The sequence below is a fragment of the Danio aesculapii genome, chromosome 3 (genome assembly GCF_903798145.1).
Source record: "Danio aesculapii chromosome 3, fDanAes4.1, whole genome shotgun sequence".
Lineage (NCBI taxonomy): Eukaryota > Metazoa > Chordata > Actinopteri > Cypriniformes > Danionidae > Danio > Danio aesculapii.
Genome location: NC_079437.1, coordinates 23,985,406 through 24,005,346, shown reverse-complemented (window position 1 = coordinate 24,005,346; position 19,941 = coordinate 23,985,406). Strand labels below are relative to the sequence as shown.

General features: G+C 34.3%; 1 long non-coding RNA gene across 1 annotated transcript; it reads right to left on the bottom strand.

Annotated features, from left to right (window-relative positions):
- Positions 1-3,685: 3,685 nt before the first annotated feature.
- On the bottom strand, positions 3,686-8,854 carry LOC130218646 (uncharacterized). The gene is made up of 3 exons (XR_008835970.1): positions 8,785-8,854; positions 8,449-8,643; positions 3,686-3,810 (listed from the first exon to the last, which is right to left on the bottom strand). It is a non-coding gene; the product is annotated as an uncharacterized LOC130218646 (long non-coding RNA).
- Between the last annotated feature and the right edge of the window lie 11,087 nt (positions 8,855-19,941).

The following is a 19,941-nucleotide window of genomic DNA, read 5'->3' as shown; positions in this document are numbered from 1 at the left end:
CAGTGAAAAAATTTAAATAAATATACCTGTTTAATAAATTTGTTAATGCAAAAAATATATGTATTGGCTATATTCACTGAAAAACATTCATTTTCAAAATGGGGTGTACTCAATCATAGCACTATATAAATATATAATCAAAAAAATCTTTTAACGTCTTAAACTAAAAAAACAATTTTAACGTCATAGAAATTTAAACAACAAAAATATTAATACTCAATAAGAATCTAAATTTAAATAAAAACAATCTAATAAAAAATAATTAATCAATTAAATAAAAGTTTCTAATTGACACAAAAAAACTTGCTTTGAATTATGTTTAAAACAATTATTTATAACTTCATTAAAAAAAAATTCTGTCATCATTTACTTGTTTCAAACCTTTAAGAGTTTCTTCTGTTCAACAAAGAAAATTTAGAACACAAAAAAAAAAAAATGTTTTTCCTACTGGTCACAGGTTTTTTTTCTTTCAAAATGTCTTATTTAGTGTTCAAAAGAATAAAGACACTCATAAATGTTTGTAACTTCAGTAACTGAGTAATTTCAGGGTGAGTACATTTTGGAAAACGGTGAGAAAAATATGAGTGAACTATCCCTTTAAGGGGCTGACTGTGCTCTATCAGCACTACACAGACTTGCTACACCTGATTGATTGCCCTAGGTATTTTCATGTCCTGTGCCACAATTTTGTCTGTTTCAGCTAATCTTCTAGCTAGACATTCACTATAAATTATAATTCATTACATCTGAGGTAGGATTTACTTGGACAAAACTAAGACGACAGGGTTGAAACACCATAACACTGTTGATGCCCCAAGGTATAATGCTGCAAACAGTTCAAACGTGTGAAAGATGACTTTCAACTACACTGCTTATACTCTATCTGCCTAAATCTGCACTACATGACCTTCTCCTGCCAGCTGCCAAGAAGTGTTGTCATCTGGTGCAATGTACAATTCCACCAGGCTGCTCTGATCTTGAACTTGATCACAATATATTTGTATGTCCGTGGCAGTTAAAGCATAGACAGCAACTGAAATCTCTCAGCAGTTCTTCAGCAACTCTCTACCCTTCATCATTGTAAATTAATATTAGCTGCTTCGGTCCAACATCTACATTACTAAGATGATGAAGATAAAACCAGGGTGGACATTTCAGAAAGACGATGATCCAAAACAACGCCAAGGAAACTCAAATGGTTTCAGAAAAAGAAGATCAAGCTGCAGAATGGCCCGGCCAATCACCTGACCTGAATCCAATAGAAAAAAGAAAATAAAGATCAGATTTGATAGACAAGACCTACAGGACCATCAAGATTTTTACACGCTGTTGAAGTCTGTGAGGGAGGAGAAAATAAATAAATTAATTAATTAATTAATTAATTAAAAAAAAAAAAAAAATCACACCTGAGCAACGCATGTAACTTCATTCTTGAAAGGAGAGCCAGGAAACCCCCTAAACGCATTGTAATCTGTTATTTTTCTATTGGGTAAAGTTCAGACCTGAAGCGCTGCCAACTATTTAACTTCATGTTTGATTACTAGATGTATCATCTTTAAAGAATTATTCAGTGGCACATTTGAGCATCCACTGTGTGAAACATATGCTATAAAAGTTGGCGGTTCATACTGCTGTGGCGACCCCTGATTAATAAAGCAACTAAGCCGAAAAGAAAATGAATGAATGACACTTTTTTGTTAGCTGTTTGCTGTTTGAACTTCAAACCATTACACCAGTACTTTGGTGTTATTTGACTGTTTGTAACTTTTAAATAAAACAAAAAAAAAAAATAAAGACTGAATCTCTTTTTCAGGGTCAAACGCATATTGGAATGCAGCTTCGAAAGATTAATAAACATGTAAATAACGATAATTGATGGATTAAAATGCGTTGGTGAATTGAGATCCTGATCTTTTCGTGCTATACACTGAATACACTAATGCAGGCTAAACAGCAAAGTAGTGGCAGAAAATACCTTTAATAACCTAAAAACCACACACAGCTTTTTCCATCATCATTATAGTTGAGAGGGAGTCCAAAATGCTTTCATAGATGCGACTTTAATGACATAAGAGGCAATCTTTCTGTGAACGTTGCAAATTTAAGTAAAAAAAAAAAGATTAATCCATGGGTAACGTGGTGCTGAACCATGGGTTGTGATCTGCACAGTTACTGCAGTTAGGTCAAGGCTTAAGGTTTTTTTTTGGTATGTCCATATAGTCGTATTTACTTTTGAAACTTGGTTTATTTCAAAATTTTACTCAAGAAAATGATACATTTATGAATTAGCAATGTGCTTTTTAAACACCTAAATTTACCCTAAAAAACTTTGCAGTATCCATCAGATTCATAATAAGGCTGTGATTAATTGTGAATAAAATGTAATCTACTGACAGACAGTACAGAACAATAACAAGAACAATTGATATTGATGGCTTTACACTAGTTTAAAAAAAAAACTCACAAGGACAAAAGCATCCCATTGCAAGAACAACTCCAACCCCCACAAATCGCCATACACCACCAGCAATGTGAAGTAACTTAAGCCGAACGCATCTAATAATACAGCGCACTAAAACAAATAACAGCAAGCACTCAGGCACTAAAACAAATAAAAGCCAGCAAATTACAGAGCCCAATCAGAAAGAAGAGCTCCAGAGGAAACACACACACAGCATGGCACAAGAAGCAGAAAGAAAATAAAAGCTGTATTTTGGGAGCACTGGTATTTATATTGTAATGAGTGGCAAAGAAAAAAGAGAGAGAGAGAGAATGTCTAATTGCACATTAACAGAAGCCGAAACAGTAAATCTTTGGGGACGTTACCACGACTGTCAGTCTCTTTGCCGCTTTTCAACCATAATTAATTCAAGCTTCTGTTACTAATTAATTTGGCGCAGCTAATTAAACAAAAGAGGCACCTTGGGTTCCTTTCTTTCTCTCCATTCCTTTCTCCTCTGTCCTGTCGTTATTCTGCTCTGTTCCCTGATTTTTCTGTGTCAGCAGGACAATTCAAGTAAATAAGGCTGAAAAAAATCCTCTCTTGATTATAGAGATGCTGTAGATTCTTGTATTACTGCTTTAAATGTCATCTAAAGGCAATGTACAATACCACTTTCATAATGCATCAGATTTTTTCTCTGTAATTTTTCATTTGATTTATAATTGTTCTTTAATATGTCTGGAAATGATCTTGTTAGATGGAAATTAAATTGTTGATTTTGTATTGTTTTGTATTAATTTTCTGTTAAGTAAAACGTTTAATAAAGTGGTTTTGAAAAATCTAATCATAATGCATTATAGAATAAGTTATATTATACAAACACAAAGGGTGATCGAGCCAAACATGTATAATTCAGGATCATCTTGGTCAAACTGTGACAAAACAGATGCTGTGAGTGGTGCAGCATAATCAAAAACACCTCGACTTCATCTTCAATTACCAGTGGATGATCCAAAAGGAGGATGACATCTCAATAAGGTGAGCAATGACTCTGGCAACACTTACATGTCTCTCAAGCAGTTGCAGGAAGCTTGTATTGCTTGCTAACAGAGATAGAAGCACTTTCCTGCTCAGAAGCACCACCTAGATCTTTGCATACTCAGTGTGCACACCCAGTATGTTTTAATTATGTTTAATATTAAGCTATTTTACCTGTTACTCTTCTTGCGAAGGTGATGTAAATTGAGGTTTTGTATGCACCGCCATGGCTAATAAACTCTGCCAGCAGCATGTCAGAGAACAACAGGTACAGGAAAGGACAGAAGGGGAATGTGTAAGACTTCCTTCATACACATTGAGGTCATCACCTAATGCATGGATGGGGAAAAGCAAGGTTAGAATGCTATCTAGTGCAGTGTTTCCCAACCCTGTTCCTGAAGGCACACCAACAGTACACATTTTCAACCTCTCCCTAATCAAACACACCTGAATCAACTTATCATAACATCAGAAGAGACTCCAACACCTGAAGTTAATGGGTCAGAAAAGGGAGACATCCAAAATATGTACCGTTGGTGTGCCTCCAGGAACAGGGTTGGGAAACACTGATCTAGTGCACTACCTTACCAAAACAAGCAAAAACAACATAAAGATGGGTCTTAGTCGTTGATCCCAATTGTAAGAGCAACAAATAATAACTTGACATCTAGTTGATCGCTTGGAAAAGTGGCAGAAGGTAAATTTTTTTAGATGAATCATCTGTTGAACTGCATCCCAATCATGACAAATACTGCAGAAGACCTATTGGAACCCACATGGACCCAAGATTCTCAGAAATCAGTCAAGTTTGGTGAAGGAAAAATCATGCCTTGGGGTTACATTCAGTATGGGGTGTGCGAGAGATCTGCAGAGTGAATAGCAACATGAACAGCCTGAGGTATCAAGACATTTGTGCTGCCCATTACATTACAAACCACAAAAGAGCAAAAAAGCCAATTCTTCAGCAGGACAGTGCTCCTTCTCATACTTCAGCCTCCACATCAAAGTTCCTCCAGGATTGGCCAGCCCAGTCACCAGACATAAACATTACTGAGCATGTCTGGGGTAAAATGGAGGCAATGGAGATGAATCCAAAGAATCTTGATGAACTCTGGGAGTCCTGCAAGAACACTTTCTTTGCCATTCCAGATGACTTTTAATAATAAGTTATTTGAGTCATTGCAGAGATGTATGGATGCAGTAGTTCAATCTCATGGGGACATACACAATATTAATTCTTTGTCCACTGCACCATGACTATATTCTATACTGTACATTATTAGCGTAACCTGAAGGCCTTTGCCTTTCATATGAGCCACTTCTGATACCAAATGATCAACTAAAAGTCAAGTTATTATTTGTTGTTCCTAAAACATGAATAGGTGACAAGACTTTTGTCAGGTAGTGCATATCAGCAATGGCTGTATTAAAGGGATAGTTCACCCAAATATGAAAATTGTTCCATCATTTACTCACTTTTTAAAAACCTCTATGGAGTTTCTTCTTTTAAACACAGAATGTATTTTGAAGAAAGCTGGAAACTGGTAACAATTGACTTCCCTATTTGTTTCATGGAAATCAATGGTTACAGGTTTCCAGCCATCTTCAAAATATCTTCTTTTGTTTTCAACAGAAGAAAGAAACATATAAATATTTTAAACCACTTGAGGGTGAGTAAACAGTGAATATATTTTCAGTTTTGGGTAAACTATCATTTTAAATGGCAAAAAACTGTTCCATTTCATCATGCAAACATAAACATTTTGATATTTCTTTAAAGATAATTTGACAACTTTGTCTTCATAAACATACAAGATAAAAATATAATATTATTAATAACAATTAGATACTATATTTATACTTAATTTATGATAAAAATGTATATTATTACTCAAGGAGAAAGTCTTGTATCATTTAAAAAAAATTATTCTATTAAAATATATTTTATGCTTAAATGATTTCATATTACATACATCACAAATTGGTTCTCTTACTCATTAAATAAATAATGAGTTAATCTTGACCAACCAATTCAGCATCTTGTATATACAACTTAGTCATGCCATAAATGAACTATAAGCTATTTAACAGAACATTCAAGACAAACTCAGCCTTATACATTTAAAGTGGACTGTAAAAACGTGTCCTTTAATAGTTCATAAGTGCATATTAAAGAGTATTGCCTGTAGCACAAAAAGAAATAAATGTTTTAGGAGTACCATGCCAACTAATCTGGAAGCATTAGAAGGACCGGACTTTGGGATTCATAGAGCGTGATGACCTTTCAAGCCCTGTCCCTGCATTCACCTCTCCAAATGAGTGTTTTTATCAGGGGTTAATGTCTATTATCTATATGCATGGAGATGTCAGGTGCAATAACTAGGAGAAAATGACAGTGAGACTATGCGAAGGAATAGGCTTCTGGGTAGATAAAGTGACCAGATTTCTGAAATGGAATCCGGAGACTTTTAATATTCCTGTGGTCAAAATGTATCAATAAAAATGTCAATTTTTAATATGTGTGAATTAAAAAAATGTGAACAATACATTTTGTAACAAATACTGTTAAACTAATATTATTTATTTATTATTATAATTAGTTATTATGATGATGTCTGTCTTGAAAGCCTTATAGGTTTGATACATTTTTTTCAATACAAATCCTACTATAAATAGTAAAATGTTGTAAACATTGCTAAATGTAAAATCAGATAAATATAACACATTTACGATGTTACAAAAAAAGGAAAATAATAAGTGCATATGATAAACTTAGAAAAATAAAACTTTTTTATAAACTCTTTGGGAATTTTGTTGGTTTTACAGTTTATAGATATGATTTCGAATTTTGAATGTGTTTGATTTTTTGTTTTATTCTTTAAAAACAAATTCATGACATTATTTTTATTTTCATTTTTTTGTAATTTTTTTTTCACAAATATTGTAATTTAGAGCATAAAACAACAATTGGTCTAAGTAACAAAAATGATGACATGTTTTAAGACATATTCATTTCAGCTTTTATTTATTTGTAGACAAAATAATAGCACTGTTTGAAGTTGATAAAACAGAAATTAATAAATTGAAATTGTGGTTTGACGTAAACAAATTGTGATTAAATATAAGTAAAACAAAGGTTATGTTGTTTGGGAAATTAAAAAGTAGTCATAATATAGATTTAAAAATTGATAATGAAATAATAGAAAGAGTACATGCAATTAAGTTTCTTGGTGTTGTATTGGATTATAAAATTAGTTGGAAACCGGAAATAAATAATGTGGCATCAAAATGAGTAAAAACTGTAGAAATAGAGTATAAAGCTAGATTTATCCTGGGCAATAAATCAATGTATTATATAACACACTTATGTTGGCATATATGAGTTATTGTGTTGAAATTTGGGGGAATACATTTAAATCTAACTTACGATTCTTATGTACAATGTAGAAAAAAAATAATTAGACTGATAGAAAATGTGGGGTATTTGGAGCATACAAATCCTTTATTTTTTAAATTGAAGATACTTAAATTTAGTGATTTGGTTACATTTAAACCAGCACAATTTATGTTTAATGCTAGGAATAAAATATTTCCGAAAAGCATACAAAAGTTTTTTGAAGAAAGACAAGGACATAATCTGAGTAGAACTAAATTTTAGGAGGTTGAAAACAAGGACAACTTTAAAAAATTTGTGTATGTGGTATGAAATTATGGAACAGTCTAGAACAGATTCTTAAACAATGTCACGATATTAATCAATTATCATATTAACAGTCATTTAAATATATATTATTAAAGGAATATAATGATGAATAGTAGTGATTGAAAAAGAATAAAATGAGAATGGTATCGTATGATGAAATTTCAATTAATGGCTGTTTGCAGTAGCATGTATTTTTTGTGTCTATGTTATAAAATGTCAAAGATGCCAAAAGGATAAACTAAGTCTCATGTTAAGCTCATATGTCTCACGTAAAAAGAAGAGATAAGTAAAAGAAGAAATACGTTTAAGTAATACGAATGATGTGTGTGGCAATGGGGTGGGAAAATAAGTTTGTGCTTCATCCCGCTCCATTTCGACCATGTTGAAATGAATGTTTTGTTAATGAATTTATGTTTGATATTTCTGTTTGAAATAAATCAAATCAAAAAAAGAAGAAATCAATATTTGGCGAAATAACCCTGATTTTCAAAAACATTTGTTGTTTTGACCAATTGTTTTTTTTTTCCAGGGAAACACTCTAAATAACAAGTGGACTGAAATCCACACAATGGTTCAGATCAAACTTAGGTGTCTGCATCAAAGAAATTGAGTTCCATTCGGTTGATGGGGGAGACCAAAACACAGGGTCATTTTTTGACCATGTTATCTGGTTTAGAAGGTACAGGGGATCATTTTCATCTTATGCCGAGTTACAAACACACAACAGTTTGAAAACACCCACAAAGTCAGAAATGGCTGTTTGCCCTGCAGTTTAGACGGTAGTGTTCAAAACTAAACGAGCTGCACCGACAAAGCGATTACACCAGAGTTTGTTTTGATTGAATCAGACCTGCAAGGTTTAAACAGAGGCTTGGGCAAAAAATATTTCACTTTCTGTAAGTGTACTTTTTGTAATGTTCATATTTATTTAACCATAAGGTATGCTTTCACATAAATTTTATTGAACAGACATTTAAGCTAAAGTTGGGGACACATCGTCAAAAACCGGTGTTCTGTCCATGTACGTTACTGCAGTCCAGAGATACAACTAGACACACTACAAGCAAGCAGAGGCTCAGTGAGGTTTCCGACATATTCCAAAGCAAGTTACACTTCTAGTCTGAATCTCTTGCTGGGATACCACTGGCAAGGTCACTTCTCGCCCACAGTGACGGAAAAGACCTTCTGGTCTGTATGGCCACCTGCCACTTTCTAGACATTAATGCACAAGTTGCAGCCTCACTAATGCCAGGCATCTGCTCACCTTGATGACGTCTTCGTTCACCTTGAGAGCGGTGTTGTGTTGAACAGCTGCTGCGACTCTGAAGACCTTTACAAGGCTGGCGGGAAAAGTGTTGGCAATAAACTCATCTTGGAGTGCCTTATCGCCTTCTGCAGCACTTCTTCCTCACAATAAACCAATGTTGTGGACGGCCAAGGCAATGGAAAGCAACAAACGCTATCAAACGTGGAGTACGCTATTGTTATTAACAAAATCACAAAAAAACAACCATTTTCGACAATAATCCAACTTCAGTCCACAACGACAAGAGTCAGGACAAATTTGTGTGCGTAAATATATGCTCTCTTAAGACATTACCTCGTGAAACTTTGTTGGTGAAGTTTTCACAACACACGCAGGCTTTACCTGCACGGAATCAAGCCAACAGGATGCAAAGCGAAAAGATTCGTGAACGAATGACTCTTAAGAACCGGTTCTTTTTAGTGAGTCGATAATGCCGGATGAACTATTCGGACGTTTTTCAATGTGTGCTGTCGGTTTTTTGTGCCGTTGTCACGTACGGGAGCTGTCGTCTGAATTGTTTCCAGTTTTGTAGCAAGTTTAAAACACTCCACAAATACACTGCCTAAAAGCTATGGACCGTAACTATGAAGGTAAATCAGTTGCAAAACTCGAGAGCTTGCAAATGTAAATGTGAGCACTTGTGATAATAATATTTGTATGTGTATGTTGAAATGTACACTCACAGCTCTGATGTGAACAGCTGAATCCCTCGATTTGCACACACACACAACAATCCACACACTTGTGTTTTGAATTGGAAGTTGCAGATTAATAGTTGTGTATTTGTAAAATGTCATTCACAAATACAAAATGACAGACACACGTGTGCACGGCAAATTTGATTGCATCTTTGCTCTACAACCACAGGTCGGCAATCACAACCTCTCAGATTCGTCAGTACAACTACAAATCTCCCGCGCTCTGACTTTTGCTACACATCTCCCGCTATCTCTGTAGCAGAACTCATCTGTGCACTTGCAAATGCAGATGCGCGAGCAGCGCGGGGCGGGGGAGGGGCGGGGCAGGTGTAAAGCTGTTTGATTGGCTGATGCCTGACCAATGAACAATGCCAGCAGCCAACAGGACTGAGGTGCAAAAGAATCATTTCCCACGATTATTTTATTATTTAGGGTTTATTTCAATTCTTTTCTGAAGAGATTCTTGTTAAAAATCATTAATCTGCGGAAATGTACATACCAGTAAAAGAGCAGCAAAGCCAGTTTATTGGCTAGAGCCAGCCAATAAGATGGGGCGTTTCTGTTTGTCAGGACACAGGGCAGCTCACGTTGTTGGAGGCCTCGAGCAATCAGAGGGTAAGTTATGATTTTTAATAATCATCTATATGTTCAATACTGTTAGCTAAGCTAAGGACTGTGCTAGGTGCTTCTCTAGTTTGTTTTTTATATAAGAAACAGTTATGAGTTATGTAGGAGTTGCTTTCAGTCATGTTATATGGTTCTAAAAAGATACGATTCAACCCACATGAAATAAGAAGTTGTAATAGTATTTATAGTAAATAATATTACGTTTTTGAACCATACTAACTATAGTAAACTGTATTATACTGTATATATTGCAGTATCTGCAACTTTGTTAATGAATGCAACAGCACACTGTAGTATAAACTAGCATGAACTTTAATAAATTGAAGTATATTCACACACACACACACACACACACACACACACACACACACACATTAATAGCAATTAAAAATAACACTAGGCGTTTCAGTTTCTCACAGATCATACCGGTTTTTGTTATAATAACCTGCATCATATCTGTCTATCCATCTATCTATTTACATGTTTGTGTACAGTGTGTCCTTTATATCACTTTTTTAATTATGAACGTTACTAACTATAGGTTATTTCTCAGTTTCCTGTAAGGATGGAGTGACAGGAGAGATCAGCCTGTTTCAAGTCGATGACTAACTCAGAGAAGCTGCATAGCTTGAATAGGATGTTGTTTATGCTAAAGATGACATGATGATCTAGCTCATCTACAAACACTTCAAAATGATTCAGATCATTCAAGAGGAAGCCAACCATTTATTTTCTCTTTTTACCTGCCAAGATGACTACAGATTTGAACAAAACACACACTCACCCACACACACACAACTTTTATTTTGATAATTGTTTAATGTAGTATTTTTACACTTTACTGTAAGGCAGGGGTGTCAAACTCACTTCCTGGAGGGCCGTAAGCCTGCATGTTTTTAGTTTCAACCCTGCTTCTACACACTTAAGTGAAAGTTTCAAACAAACCTGAAGGACTCAATTAGTTTGATCAGGTGTGTATAATTAGGGTTAGAACTAAACTTTGCATAGCTGCAGCCCTCCAGGAACTGAGTTTGACACCTGTGCTGTAAGGGAAATGTTTAACATTAATTTGTCAAATAAAATTTACAGTGCAAATAAGTGCAGTGCAAATATCTAGTTACTTGTATTTAAATATTTCAGGGTTTTTCCTTGTTCATAATGAGATGGAGGTGGTAAATCCAACTTCATCATTACCCATCAAATGTTATCTCCTCTTTAATCCTTTGCTCAAGCCTTTACTAATGGTCAGAAAGCAAGCCATTGTGTAAAGCTGGTTGATGCTCGCTGTAATAGAGAGAGACGATGACTGTTCAGCTTATGTTGCTTAACCCTGCAGATGGGATGCTCAAAGTGGACCCTCAGCCGAGCGATGGACACTGTCTCCCTCACCTAGTTGCTCTTCCTTTGAACACACATATCATGTTGAAGGATGCAAGTTGTGGACCTAAATCAGATGTAATGCATGTAGATGTGTAAATCAGAAAGAAATGAAACTGCTTTAAAATGTATTAGGTTTTACATATAAATATGTGTTCTTAACAGATTTGTTTCAACTTGATATTTGCATAATAAATGACATTAGAATGTTTAGTTTTAAACAGATAGCTATATTTCAATTTTATCAAATTTAAGCTATATATATTTTATTTTTTGAAGTATACTTCAATTTATTAAAGTTCATGCTAGTTTATACTACAGTGTGCTGTTGCATTCATTAACAAAGTTGCAGATACTGCAATATACAGTATAATACAGTTTACTATAGTTAGTATGGTTCAAAAACGTAATATTATTTACTATAAATACTATTACAACTTCTTATTTCATGTGGGTTGAATCGTATCTTTTTAGAACCATATAACATGACTGAAAGCAACTCCTACATAACTCATAACTGTTTCTTATATAAAAAAAAACTAGAGAAGCACCTAGCACAGTCCTTAGCTTAGCTAACAGTATTGAACATATAGATGATTATTAAAAATCATAACTTACCCTCTGATTGCTCGAGGCCTCCAACAACGTGAGCTGCCCTGTGTCCTGACAAACAGAAACGCCCCATCTTATTGGCTGGCTCTAGCCAATAAACTGGCTTTGCTGCTCTTTTACTGGTATGTACATTTCCGCAGATTAATGATTTTTAACAAGAATCTCTTCAGAAAAGAATTGAAATAAACCCTAAATAATAAAATAATCGTGGGAAATGATTCTTTTGCACCTCAGTCCTGTTGGCTGCTGGCATTGTTCATTGGTCAGGCATCAGCCAATCAACAGCTTTACACCTGCCCCGCCCCTCCCCCGCCCCGCGCTGCTCGCGCATCTGCATTTGCAATGCACAGATGAGTTCTGCTACAGAGATAGCGGGAGATGTGTAGCAAAGTCAGAGCGCGGGGAGATTTGTAGTTTGTACTGACGAATCTGAGAGGTTGTGATTGCCGACCTGTGGTTGTAGAGCAAAGATGCAATCAAATTTGCCGTGCACACGTGTGTCTGTCATTTTGTATTTGTAAAATGTCATTCACAAATACACAACTATTAATCTGCAACTTCCAATTCAAAACACAAGTGTGTGGATTGTTGTGTGTGTGTGCAAATCGAGGGATTCAGCTGTTCACATCAGAGCTGTGAGTGTACATTTCAACATACACATACAAATATTATTATCACAAGTGCTCACATTTACATTTGCAAGCTCTCGAGTTTTGCAACTGATTTACCTTCATACGTAACTGCTGGATGTCGGAAACATGGAGTAGAGATTTCTTTGAAATAGTTTGAAAAAAAATTATTATTTTGAAAACTGGAAACATTTGACAAATTGCAAATTACTTGTTTGTTTGTTGTTAACAGTTACTGCATTTCCATGAAATAATACGGTTTTGTTATCATCACTTATCAAGAGATGCATTAGGGATATTGTCAGTTTCCAATTTGTTACAAAATAATTATAGTAAAAACATTATGAACTAAACAATTACATTATCTAAGTTTGAAGAAAGCATTGTCTTCAAAATGAGCCTTTATTTTAATAATTTATTCAATTCAAGTTTATTTGTATGTTGCTTTTTACAATAATTATTGTTTCAAAGCAGAAAAAAATATTTCTGCAAACAATTTATATGGGTTAAATTTAAAGAAACAAATTAAATTTAGTAATGTTCGCCTTAATTTGTTTGTTTAAAGTTATTATATGCATAGTTAATGCATAAAAACAATTATGAACTAAGCAATTACAATTTCTAAGTTTGGAGAAAGCAATTTGTCTTCAAATGAGCCTCTAGTTTCATCATTTATTCAATTCAACTTTATTTATGTAGCGCTTTAAGGTGCACATTATTTCATTACAATTAGATTAAGGTACAATCAAATCTTTATTTATTTAATCTTTATATAAGTTATTAGATTCTTAAACTGCAATTTTATTGCATGTAGGTGATGTCTATGCATATATGTTTAATGAAGTGTATTAAATATTAAGTGTATGTTTTGTCCTGGAACTCCTAGATTTATTTAACAGATGCCATCATTTTGTTATAAGTATTGTACAAATATGTTTGTTTTTTACTGTTCTTTTTTATGCTATTATTTACTGGTGTTTTTCATACTGGGATTTTGGTTAGTTGTACTTAAACCAGTGTATTTTATACATTGTAAACATAGCTGGTGGTTCAATTCCGCTGTGGCAACCCCAGATTAATAAAAGGACTAAGCCAAAAAAGAAATTGAATGAATGAATTAAGGCCTGTATAATTTATCATTTTCAAACGGACCCCAACTGGTTTAATACAATGTATACAATACACTGGCGCAGTGGGTACTGTCGCCTCTGAGCAAGAAGGTCACTGGTTTGAGCCTCGACTGGGTCAGTTGGCATTTCTGTATGGAGTTTGTATGTTCTCCATGTTGTATGTGTTGTATGTTGTATGTTGTATGTGCTTAAGTTATCCTTATAAGTCCAAAGACATGTTCTATAGGTGAATTGGGTAAGCTAAATTGGCCGTAGTGTATGTGGCGACCCCAGATTCATAAAGGGACTAAGCTGTTAAAAAGATAATAAATGAATGAAATAAACATTGTTTTGGAAACTCAATCAACAAGTTGACATGCTAATGCATGTTGTTAAGCAAGTATTAGAAAAAAAAAAACATTTTAAAACAAAAATCTTCAAGCAATTCTATAACTTGTAAGGTAAAATATTATTTGTTTCTTAAATGTTTAATCTGTCTGACTTGAATGTCTGCTATAGTGTTCACTTGTTTCTTTCTGCGTTGTTAAATGACATTACATCCTTAAACACATTGTGTAACAGCATGAATCAGACTAGCTGACGCACTGTCCCAGAAATTATGACAGCAGCAAACATATCTATGATGCTCACTGTTATATTACTGCTGTCACAGTGACTGATGTTTAAGAGCTCAGCAATTGATTTTGTCACAAAGTGGGTCAATGATTTCTATAGTTTATTTAGAGATTTTGTAACTCTATGGCTAAACATCGCTGAGGGGAATCAGGCAAGGTTGTTCTGGCCCCCAGGGCTCTGGTAACTATGGGGATGTCTTAATTGATGAATTGATTGCCTTGATTAATGGGGGAGCAAGAGCAAGACAGATGCTCGATGCTGTTGAGCTCTCACTACAGCAAATCGACAGCCGCACACGCGTGTTGAATCATGTGGGATGAGCACCTTCATGAATGTAAAGTGATGGAGGCTGATTCATAGCATCTTGTTATGTCAACATGTCCACATTGCGTTAACCTTGCAATTCATTCTAAAGACCATTGCTGATTGCATTTCAGGTTTTGTTTTCAATTTCTGAGAGCTGCTGCATAGCGAAACAGCTTGTTTGATGTATTTAGTTGCTTCAAAAACAATGATGTCATAAACAATGATGTCATGAATGATTACGCAGTAACTTTTTACAAAATATTTCTTAACAATGTTCGTTAACATGACCTGACCACGAATAAGACTTCTGTAGCATTTATGAATCTTAGGCTACATTTACATGGCACAGTTCTCAACTGAAAACTTTTTAAAATTAATTACAATTTTTATAATTAATTTACTCAACAACACCACTTTAGGCCAAACAGGTTTCAGAGTACATTTTCTTGAAAATTATACCATTGTAGTCCCTGTAATCTTCCAATATATATATAATAATATATATATATATATATATATATATTATTATATATATATATATTATATATATATATATAATAAGATCTGTAAACAGTTACATTTTGCCTGTGTTTTTATTATTAACTTAAATTTTTATAATTAATTTACACAACAACACCACTTCAGGCCAAACATGTTTCAAAGTTAAACCTTTAAAAATTATACCATTATAGTCTCTGAAGAACTGTAAACAGTCACATTTTGCCTGTTTTTTTTTGTGTACAGTCTAGGCATTTGTGCAGCATGTTCTCCAAACTTTACTGACACATAGGTTGTTTATCGCTTTCTTGAAATATGACTCATAGGAGAGTTTACCAGAATATTCCAGATAAAACATAATTGCATTTTCTGCCATTTCATCTACACAGCAATATCCTCTGAGTGAAATGTACCCAGTTTAGTATTTGGTCCCTCTCTAACTCGAGTTAAAGTTACTCAAGTTAAGCTGTGGTCACACTGGGCTTTGTGTGGGGGCGGTATTAAACAAGATGATTAGACATTAAAAAAAGCAAGCGATTGCTCCATGTTTTAAATTTCTGTCCAGAGAGGTCATGTTTTGATCCTCGATTGGTCTCACGCAGTCAAGTGATGCGATTTCGCAGGTCAGAGTTCACCAAGCTTGAACTTTGCATCGCAGCAACATGCGAAACTTGACGCATGACCTTGCATTTCAGGTCTGATGCATTCGGTGCGTATGAATGGAAGTCTATGGGAGGAAAAGCCCAGTGTGACCGCAGCTTAAATAAGACAATTAAAGGATTAATGAGGTGATGATTGAGCACTGATGATGAACGCCTGCTGGTAATAAACAGAAACACAGAAGAGAAACACAAAACTACAACTGACTTCAGTTTACAGTAATAGCTAGATGAAATCAGCTGAGATATAATATATTGAATCTCTTAAAATGTCAGCAGAGAATCATTAAGCAACTCCACAAACAGCAGCTTAATTACCAACCTGTTTGCCCTTATTTAAAGAGGAACCAAATACCCTCTGAACTGAGTGAATTTTACTCAGTGAGGATTTTGCTGTGTATGTCAAAATTAGGGATTTGCAGTACTTGATTGGTAGAGCATTGCACTATATTAGTGCAAGAATCATGGATTTGATCCCAGATTCTCAGAAATAAAGGTGCGAGAGCTGTCATTTGTAACTTATGAATACCTCAAGGGTACATATTAGTACCTAAAAAATACAAAAGTGTACTTCTTGAAATTTTTAGATATTAATATATACCTTTGAGGTATAAAATATTAACCCTTTAAGCACAAATGTGTACCTGTTAAAAAGGTACCACCCCAATGACAGCTCTAGCACCTTTATTTAGTGCAGGGAACAAACATGTTAAAATGTGCATCTTAAATAATAATGTAAACCATATTCCAAAGTTTCTGCCGAATGTGCAAATATAAATGTAGTCCACACATGCATTTTGACTGGTAATTTGACATGCCTCAGTTTTAGACAGTGATGTATAAAATGAAACTGGGACTTCAGATTTAGTAGACCGACAAAATGTTTCTTGTTTATTGATTGATTGTTTTGCACACTAATAATGGATTATTAGATTAACCGGTAGTTTTTATTCAAACTAATGTTACATTTTCTCATCATTATAATGAACCATACAGTACAACTGAATTTAATCCCATAATCCTATTTAATTGTAAAGTGTCACAAACTAAAGTACTTTATATTGGGAGAAAAATCTACCAATGTCATAAAACAATTTATATGAGACAAACATATGAAGAGCTCAGATACAAAACCTCTAAATGCCATCTGAAATTTCCATAGAAATGAACATTTTTCTCAACCTCCTTTGTTTATGTTGTGATATTTCACTTTAAACAACAGGAAAATGACGCACAAAACATACGCACAGGAGCCTGATAAAAATGCTAATTTTAAAGGAAATTTCAGATGGTATTTAGAGGTTTTAAACTCTTTATCTAAATCTAAACTCTTCATATAATCTTAAACAGCTAATGGCAATAAACTACAATTTGTGACATTGGACCGCAAAAGCATGGGAATACTTTTAGAATAGGTAAAAAATCATTAGGATAGTTAATAAAGATCATTGTCCATGAAGATATTTTGTAAATTTCCTTCCCTAAATATATCAAACTTAATTTTGAATTACTATCATGCATTGCTAAAAGCCTAATTTGGACAAATTCAAATGCTATTTTCTTAATATTTAATTTTTTTAAAACTCTCAGATTCCAGAATTTCAATTAGTTGCATCTTTGACAAATATTTTCCTGTCATGACAAACCTTACATCAACTGAAATCTTATTTATTTAAGCTTTTAGATTATATAAATCTCAAATACCAAAATTTGGAGAGGGCTCTGGGTGCAGACCTGGTGCAGTGCAATCTGAGCTGCATCCAATGCTTTATAATGTGCTCACATAACCCCACCCCTCACAGTGACGTCACTCCACTGAGTGCATTGTGTCTGATATTGCATCACTGAGATATGCAGTCTCAGCTTGCATCACCAAGGCTGCATCCAGATACTATTGAAATATTGACCCACATGACTGGTTCTGTGGACCAGGGTCACATTTACGGCAGCAATATGGCAAGCTAGCTGAATTCTAACTGTAGAAATACTACATATAGTCTTATATGAATTGCTTTGCTGATCTTTTGCATTAAGTTGAAACTTTTCAGTTTGTAGCCAACATAACGGTGCACTTCAACTAAATAATCTGTAAAAATATATGTATATTCTTTGTTAAGTATGCTGTAAAAAAAGTGCAGTTTCACACAATTTTTTTCATATTGTTCCGACTCAAATCAATTAAGTTAATTTTACAAATTTAAATGGATTGAACATAAAACAATTAAGTTTCCACCCAAAAAATCTATAAAATTGTGTTTTTAGCTTATTTTAAATAATTAGCTTGAACAAGCAGCACACCATTTTTGAGTGTTGCCATACAGTTCCTGAGTACTTAAAGCATATAAAAGTCAGTCCCTCAAGTATATTTGAAGAGTTCAGATGCAAAAACCTCTAAGTGCCATCTGTAATTTTCTAATCAGCATCTTATGTTTATGTTCAGTTATTTCATGCTAAAAGCAATGGAAATAACTTATTATTTGCCATAAAAGTGAAATTACTAAATCAAGACATAGAAGCCTGAGAAAAATCCTGATATTAGAAGAAAACTTAAGATGGCACTTAGGGGTTTTTGCATCTGAACTCTTCATTTTGTATGCTTTTCACAATGTATGCCCTTTCAGAACAGATTATAATTATTCCTGTAATAATTCTGTAATAAATCTCCAATTTACAAGAACAATTTTCATTTTTTCAGCTCATGTTTAACGCGGGTCGAGCGACTGTATCTCTTTTTATTCTTCTGTCAAATAACGCATATAATTCAGCTTCCTTCCTATTTAATGTTCATTTGCATTACCGGAGGGCATTTACTCAGTGCAGCTGCGTTCCAGCTGCGCATCATTATGTCTGCTGCAGCTGTTGACATACAAATTACGGCAGAAAGAACAAAGAAGGTGCTACAATTTTTTTAAGCTTGTAAAAATTATTTAATCAGTCGCCCTCCACAAATTCTCCGTTTTTTCCACCATGTCTCTCCCCATCTCTCCCTCCTGCTGCCTTCCTGATCTCCAGGTAATCTAGGCACAAAAATAGAGCTCATAATTTCAAAATAAGGCAGACTTAAACAGCCCCTGACAGCCATTTCCAGCCTCTTTTCCCAGGATGCCAGGCTTCACAAGTAAATGGCCTCTATCTGACATTTACTGCCATTTACTCCCCAGTATGAAATGCGAATGGGTCGATCTCTCTTGGTGAACCAGTGACAACTGCAAGAAGAAGAAAAACCTTGTTTTGAAAATCAAAGACAAGGAATAGGTTCCTCTCAGAAGCCTGACAGACAGTCTGGATATTCAGCCCCACTTTAATGAGTCTTCACCCACAGCAAAATGTATGTGTTATTTACAGACACTTCAGCAAATGTTACACTGGAAATGTGAAGTGGGATGGAATGAATGCGTTTTTGACTGTGTATCGGTGTGTAAGCAGTACAGAAATTATTATCTCTTGTAAATCAAGAGTGTTTCGTCTTTTATGACCATGCTACAGCGCCGTGAGATGTTTTTCTTCTTGTCTTCTTCTTTCTAGGTCACAGTCTTATGGTTGCTGCTATTCCAGCTATTAGGAAGAAGGAATATCATAAAGGATTTGATACTTCCTGCTGACATGGAAATCTCTCTCACCATGAGTTAAGTCCTCCTTTTCCCCTTCCCCTCTAACTCCTTTACCTCTCTGTGACGTTGGAAATGTGAGCTGTAATTTCATCCTTGAGAGCGAGTGGATCTTAAGGATGAGGAGCACCTTCTGTGTTAAAAGAGTCACTGCTGAGCAGTTAGGGTCAGTTATTTATTATTGATTTAAAGTTCCATTGAGGACATTTAAAATTCTATAATAAATGCAGTCTATGTTTCAAATACATATTTTCTATTAACCAGAGAGAGTCCTGAAAAGAAAACATCCAGTATTTTCACGACCAATATATTTTATATTGCTGAAAATTAAGCTTTAAATAAAAATAAAAATATTAAAATAAAAATACTTACCAATGCCACACTTCATGATAGGGAATATTATATATATATATATATATAGATATATATATATATATATATATATATATATATATATATTATATAATAAATGTGCAAACATTTAGGATACACAAAACATAAGATAGGTTGCAACATATTATATATATTGCAACATTACTATTCATATATACAGTTAGGTCCAATAAATATTTGGACATCGACACAATTCTAACATTTTTGGCTTTATTCGCAACACATGAAACAAAGATGTGCTTTAACTGTTCACTGTCAGCTTAAATTTAAGGGTATTTACATCCAAATCAGGTGAACAG